This window comes from Heterodontus francisci, chromosome 17 (assembly GCF_036365525.1).
Source record: "Heterodontus francisci isolate sHetFra1 chromosome 17, sHetFra1.hap1, whole genome shotgun sequence".
Taxonomy (NCBI): Eukaryota; Metazoa; Chordata; class Chondrichthyes; order Heterodontiformes; family Heterodontidae; genus Heterodontus; species Heterodontus francisci.
Window position 1 is genome coordinate 14,618,968 of NC_090387.1, and position 7,125 is coordinate 14,626,092.

At 46.4% G+C, this 7,125-nt stretch overlaps 1 long non-coding RNA gene across 1 annotated transcript in view; it reads left to right on the forward strand.

Moving 5' to 3' along the window:
• Window positions 1-6,260, forward strand: part of LOC137378727 (uncharacterized) — a 56,533-nt gene extending 50,273 nt beyond the window's left edge. Inside the window, exon 3 of the long non-coding RNA XR_010976643.1 lies at window positions 6,158-6,260. This is a non-coding gene — a long non-coding RNA (uncharacterized lncRNA). The remainder of the gene's footprint in view (window positions 1-6,157) is intronic.
• Window positions 6,261-7,125: the final 865 nt, after the last annotated feature.

The following is a 7,125-nucleotide window of genomic DNA, read 5'->3' on the forward strand; positions in this document are numbered from 1 at the left end:
AGCAAAGAGGAGTTCTCTGATGAGGACTTTCCGTACTTTGGACTTCGCTCTTAGACGGGCAAGGTTGAACAACCTGCCCCCTGATCTTGTGTGGAGGAAAATTCCTTCTTCAGAGGATTTGAACGCATGTGAAAGCAGCAGGGAGAAGAAAATCCCAAAAAGTGTGGGTGCGAGAACACAGCCCTGTTTCACACCAGTCAGGATAGGAAAGGGCTCTGATGAGGAGCCACCATGTTGAATTGTGCCTTTCATATTGTCATGGAATGAGGTGATGATACTTTGTAGCTTTGGTGGACATCCGATCTTTTCTAGTAGTCTGAAGAGACCACGTCTGCTGACGAGGTCAAAGGCTTTGGTGAGATCAATGAAAGCAATGTAGAGGGGCATCTGTTGTTCACGGCATTTCTCCTGTATCTGACGAAGGGAGAACAGCATGTCAATAGTCGATCTCTCTGCACGAAAGCCACACTGTGCCTCAGGGTAGACGCGCTCGGCCAGCTTCTGGAGCCTGTTCAGAGCGACTCGAGCAAAGACTTTCCCCACTATGCTGAGCAGGGAGATTCCACGGTAGTTGTTGCAGTCACCGCGGTCACCTTTGTTTTTATAGAGGGTGATGATGTTGGCATCGCGCATGTCCTGGGGTACTGCTCCCTCGTCCCAGCACAGGCATAGCAGTTCATGTAGTGCTGAGAGTATAGCAGGCTTGGCACTCTTGATTATTTCAGGGGTAATGCTGTCCTTCCCAGGGGCTTTTCCGCTGGCTAGGGAATCAATGGCATCACTGAGTTCCGATTTGGTTGGCTGTATGTCCAGCTCATCCATGACTGGTAGAGGCTGGGCTGCATTGAGGGCAGTCTCAGTGACAGCATTCTCCCTGGAGTACAGTTCTAGGTAGTGCTCAACCCAGCAGTCCATCTGTTTGCGTTGGTCAGTGATTATGTCCCCCGATTTAGATTTGAGGGGGGTGATCTTCTTGATGGTTGGCCCAAGAGCTCTCTTCATGCCATCATACATTCCTCTGATGTTTCCGGTGTCTGAGGCCAGCTGAATATGACTGCATAGGTGTTGCCAGTAGTCGTTTGCGCAACGCCTAGCTGTTCTTTGTGCAGTACTTCTGGCTGCTTTAAGTGCTGCGGATGTTAAATCGCTGGGGGCTTTCTTGTAGTTCAAAAGTGCAATGCGCTTAGCGGCTATGACAGGTTCCAGCTCTTCATTATGAGATTGAAACCAGTCTGCATTTCTCTTCGCACTTTTGCCGTAGGTGGTCAAAGCTGACTCATAGATGGCGTCTCTGATGTGGGCCCACTTGGTCTCAGCATCCCCTGTGGGAGTGTTTTGAAGGGCTGTTACAAGTGAATTTAGAAATTTTTGTAACAGCTGTGGGTGAGAAATTCTGCTCGTGTTGATGCGCGGGTGGCCCTTCTGCTTGGAATGATGCAACTTCTTTGGTCTGAGTCTAACCTTGCTGCACACCAGGGAGTGGTCAGTGTCGCAGTCCGCACTGTGGAAGCTGCGTGTGATTTGAACACTGTTTAAGGCGGCTCGCCTTGTGACAATGAGGTCTAGCTGGTGCCAACGACGTGATCTTGGGTGCCTCCATGAAACCTGGTGACAGGGTTTAGTGTGAAAGAACGAGTTGGTGATGCAGAGGTTATGATAGGTACACAACTCAAGCAGTCTCTGCCCGTTCTCATTCATCCTTCCAACGCCATAGCGCCCAAGGCAGGAAGGCCATGAGTCATGGTCGGCCCCAACCCTGGCATTAAAGTCCCCCAGCAGGAATAGGTGTTCGGTGTTGGGGATGCTGCTAATGATGTTATAGAGTTGTTCATAGAACTGGTCTTTAGCTTCAGGTGCGGAACAGAGTGTTGGAGCATAGATGCTGAGTAGGTGTACTGGACCAGAGGTGGTGAGCAGTCGGATGGACAGTATGCGTTCCGAGCCATTTGAGGGAGGCTCTATCATGCTGAGCAAGGAGTTTCTGATGGCGAAGCCCACTCCATGCTGTCTTGGTTCTTCAGGATCCCTGCCCTGCCAGAAGAAGGTGTAGTCTTGCTCTGCTAGAGAGCTCTGGAAGTGGTTCAAGAGTTCACCTACCTAGGCTCAACTATCACCAGTAACCTGTCTCTAGATGCAGAAATCAACAAGCGCATGGGTAAGGCTTCCACTGCTATGTTCAGACTGGCCAAGAGAGTGTGGGAAAATGGCGCACTGACACGGAACACAAAAGTCCGAGTGTATCAGGCCTGTGTCCTCAGTACCTTGCTCTACGGCAGCGAGGCCTGGACAACGTATGCCAGCCAAGAGCGACGTCTCAATTCATTCCATCTTCGCTGCCTTCGGAGAATACTTGGCATCAGGTGGCAGGACTATATCTCCAACACAGAAGTCCTTGAAGCGGCCAACACCCCCAGCTTATACACACTACTGAGTCAGCGGCGCTTGAGATGGCTTGGCCATGTGAGCCGCATGGAAGATGGCAGGATCCCCAAAGACACATTGTACAGCGAGCTCGCCACTGGTATCAGACCCACCGGCCGTCCATGTCTCCGTTATAAAGACGTCTGCAAACGCGACATGAAATCGTGTGACATTGATCACAAGTCGTGGGAGACAGTTGCCAGCATTCGCCAGAGCTGGCGGGCAGCCATAAAGACAGGGCTAAATTGTGGCGAGTCAAAGAGACTTAGTAGTTGGCAGGAAAAAAGACAGAGGCGCAAGGGGAGAGCCAACTGTGCAACAGCCCCAACAAACAAATTTCTCTGCAGCACCTGTGGAAGAGCCTGTCACTCCAGAATTGGCCTTTATAGCCACTCCAGGCGCTGCTTCACAAACCACTGACCACCTCCAGGCGCGTATCCATTGTCTCTCGAGATAAGGAGGCCCAAAAGAAAAGAAAAAAAAAAGATTGTGAATGTTCCAAGACACTTGAGGTACTGTTTCAACATGACAGTGGTTCTCTATGGTTACAGTGGTGGGAGATTACACAGCATTACATCTGTTTTCAGCTGGTGTCTTTAACATTGCAGAGGTCCAGAATAGAATCGTAGATTGATACAGCACAGAAGGGGGCAATTTAGCTCAATTGTGCCTGTGCTGGCTCTTTGGCAGAGCTTTTCAATTAATCCCACTCCCCTGCTGTTTCCCCATAGCCCTGTAATTTATGTCCCTGCAAGTATTTATCCAATTCTGTTTTGATAATTACTATTGAATAAAGTATTAGAAAACAGGGCTCTGGAGTGAAGCTTTGATTGGCTAGGAGCCACCCTGTCACTTTCCTTTGTAGTTCAAATCCTGGTGGCAAGAAGGATTGACTTAAAATTAAAACATTGCAGCTGTTGACTTGGAATTGAGAATTCAATTGCGTTATCCACTGAATGCAACTCTTTCCAATTCATCTAGATGTTATTAAAATGTGAGGAAAGTCAGGCCACATAGGGAGAATCAATCTCCCCCTGGACCTGTGGGAATCCTCCTACTCTGTAAAATTACACAGTGCTCTCAGACTGATGCCAGCTTTCCAATGGAATGAGGTGAACTTATATGTTTGAGTAGAAATAAAAGCATTGATGGCTTGCCTTACCATTGATGGGCAGCTGATTGTCTTATGTTGTTGACATCCTCAGTGGCAATCCCAAAGCACAAAGGTTGTTGCACCTTTGACAGCAACCAGCTGGGTCATGCCTCGAGAAGAAGTACATAAAAATTACAACAGAGGAACAGTTTGTTTTGGTGTTTATCCTCTAGATGAATTGTATGCTTAATATTATTTGTCTTATCTGTTGCATTAAGCCATTATCCTCCTTTCTTTTGAGCACCAATTTACAACAACATTCACTTGCATTTATAAAGCATCTTTAATGTAATAAAACATCCCAAAGTGCTTCACAAAACCATTGCCAAATAAAATTTGACACTGAGCCACATGAGGGCAGATGACCAAAAGCTTGGTGAAAGGGTTTGACATGGTAGATACTGAGATGTTGTTTCCACTGTCTGGGGATTCAAGAACACGGGGCACAGTTTCAGGATAATTGGTCGATCATTTAGGACTGATGTGAGGAGAAATTTCTTCATTCAGAGGGTTCTGAATATTTGGGATTCTCTATCCCAGAGCTTTGTGGATGCTCCATCATTGAGTGTATTCAAGGCTGAGATAGACAGATTTTGGTCTCTCAGGGAATCAATGTCTATGGGGAGCGAGCAGGAAAATGGAGTTGAGGCAGAAGATCAGCCATAGCATATTAAACGGCAGAACAGGCTCAAGGGGCCGTATTGTCTACTACTACTCTTATTTCTTATGTTCTTGTATTCAAAGTGGGCTTGAGAGGTACTGTCAAAGAAGCCTTGGCGAGTTGCTGTAGTGCATCTCATAGATGGTACAGACTGCAGCCATGTTGTGCTGGTGATGGATGGAATGACTGTTTAAGGTGGTGGATGAGGTGCTGATTAAGCAGGTTGTTTTGTCCTGGATGGTAGTGAGCTTTTGAGTGATGCTGGAACTGCACTCATCTAGTCAAATGAAGAATATCCCATCACAGTTTTGACTTCTGCCTTGTAGATGGTGGAAAAGCTTTAGGGAGTTAGGAGATGAGTCACTCACCACAGAATTCCCAGCCTCTGGCCTGCTTTTGCAGCCACTGTATTTATATGGCTGGTCCAGTCAAGATTATGGACAATGGTGACCCCCCCCCCAGGATATTGATGGTGGAGAATTCAACATCGGTAATGCAATTAAATGCCAAGGGGAGATAGTTAGACTTTCTCTGGTTGGAGATGATCTTTGCCTGGTACTTATGTGAAGTGAATGCTAATTGCCACTTATCAACCCAAGCCTGGAAGTTGTTCAGGTCTTGCCTCATGTAGGCACAAACTGCTTCATTATCTGAGGAATTGTAAATGGAACTGACCACTGCAATCATCAGCGGACATTCCCAATACTGACCTAAAAATGGAGGGAAGGTCATTAAGGAAGGAGCTGAAGATGGTTGTGTCTAGGACACTGCCCTGAGGAACTCTTGCAGCAATGTCCTGGAGTTTGTTACTCGCTGCCTAAATCTGTATTCCTTAATCTTCGTCAACAGTCTTCTCTATGGAACTTTGTCAAAAACCTTTTGAAGATTCATGTACAACACATTTATTGCATTTCCCTATTCACCATATCTGTCACCTCTTCAGAGAACGCGCTCAGATTTGTCAAGCATGATCTTCCTTGCCAAGCTCCGTGTTGGCTTCTTTTAATTATTTTCTCTTTATCTAGATATTTAGTAATTTCATCTTTAGTTTGATTCCCAAATTTTCTCTTCCACGGATCTTGAACAAATTGGCCTGTAATTTTCCAAGATGATTCTGTCTCTCTTTTTGATAATGGGTTTTGCATTGGCCACTCTCCAGTTCTCTGGCACAAATCCAACGTCGCTAGAACCCTGAAATATAATTTCTTGGGTCTCTGCTATTCCTTTGCCCATTTCCCTCAGGATCTTTGGATGTATTCCATCAAGTCTTGGCACTTTGTCTGCCTTTAGGTTAATTAATTACTCATACTTTCCTGTGATTCATTATATCCTTCATCTGGCTTTTAACCAATTCCAGATTTACCACCTCACCAATATCCTTCTCTTTTGAAAATATAAACTAGGCACTTGTTAAGTATTCCCACCAATTTCTGCTTATCCTCTACTAACTCATCCTCTCCTCTCAGGAGTTCCACCCCACAGCTAACAACACTTCTCTTACTGATAAATGTGTATAATTACATTACTGTCTCACTCTAGCACAAAATCTAGGCTGACACTTCAGTGACATACTGAGGGAGTGCTGCATTGTTAAAAGTGCTGTCTTATTAAAGATATTAAAATGAGGCCACCACACCTTCTCAGGGGGAAGTAAAAGATCCCATGAAACTATTTCTAAGAGAAGCAGGGGATAATCCCTGGTGTCATGGCTAAATATTTATCCCTCAACCATCCTCACTAAAACAGATCATCTGATCATATTCGCTCTTCTAACCTCTTTATTTAGCCACAGGATTCTGAAACTTGAAATAGTCTTTTTTTAATGGCATACTTTGCACATTTGCAATCTCCTTTTGGAAAAGATCCCATTATTGATCAACTGTCTAATATGCCACTTTATCTTTCCACCTCACCTCCGCTAGTTTGGTTATAGGTGACCTGTAGAGTTGCATACAGCATAACTCTTAAGCCGCATCTTCTGAAGTGAAGCCTCCACAGGTCCTGGTTCACTGGGCAAACAGCCAGGCAGAAAATACTGGTGAGTGAATATATTAGCCAATCTGGTCCTTTGTCTTGTCTTTAAATATAATGTGGGTTCATAAACTCTTGATTCAGACAGGCATTCACACCAATATGTATAATCGGTCAATTTAATCTTTATTTCGGCTAGTATCTACATATCCCAGTAAAACACAATCATTGACCATTGCCATTTGAAAGTTTGTGACTATGGGGAAAAATTAACTGATGGAACACAGGCTGCTGATATCTCCTTGGGCTGAATTTTCCCAGCCCAATTGTGGTGAGCTTGGAGGTGGTGGGAGTGGGGGGGGGAGGTGGCGGTGGGGAGGGGCCGGGAAAATAGGGAGGAGCCACATCATCAGGACAGCTCCCAGATGTATTCCTGCCACCAAGGAAATTTCCGAGGGGTTGGCTGTGAATAGGATCGGCTACCCGTTCCATGGAGGTGGGCAGCCAATTTAGATGTTTAAAGTCTTAATTAGGAGTGATTTTTCAAGCTTGCCAGCATTTTGCCAGCAGTGGAGCAGCCCCCTGCAGCATGCGGAGGCCTCCAGCTCAATGGAGGTAGCCTCCCTACGGCAGGTAGGGGGTCATCGATGCCGGAGGCTCCATGCCCCAAAGAGGGAGCCGCAGGCTGGGAAGGCCACACCTGCAGCTGTTGTAAACCCCGGAGGGATTTCCTCTCGTAATTTTATTTTAAATCCATGCCTCCATGTTGGGGCGCCCTCGCGGTGCCCAACCTGCCTCAGTAGCGCCCGTCGCTCCTGGTGAAGCTGCCTAGGATTCAGAGCCGCTGGCCCTCTGATTGGGCTGCCAGTATCAGGAGCCCACCCCGCTGTCCTTAATAGGATGGCAAATGTGAGGTGAC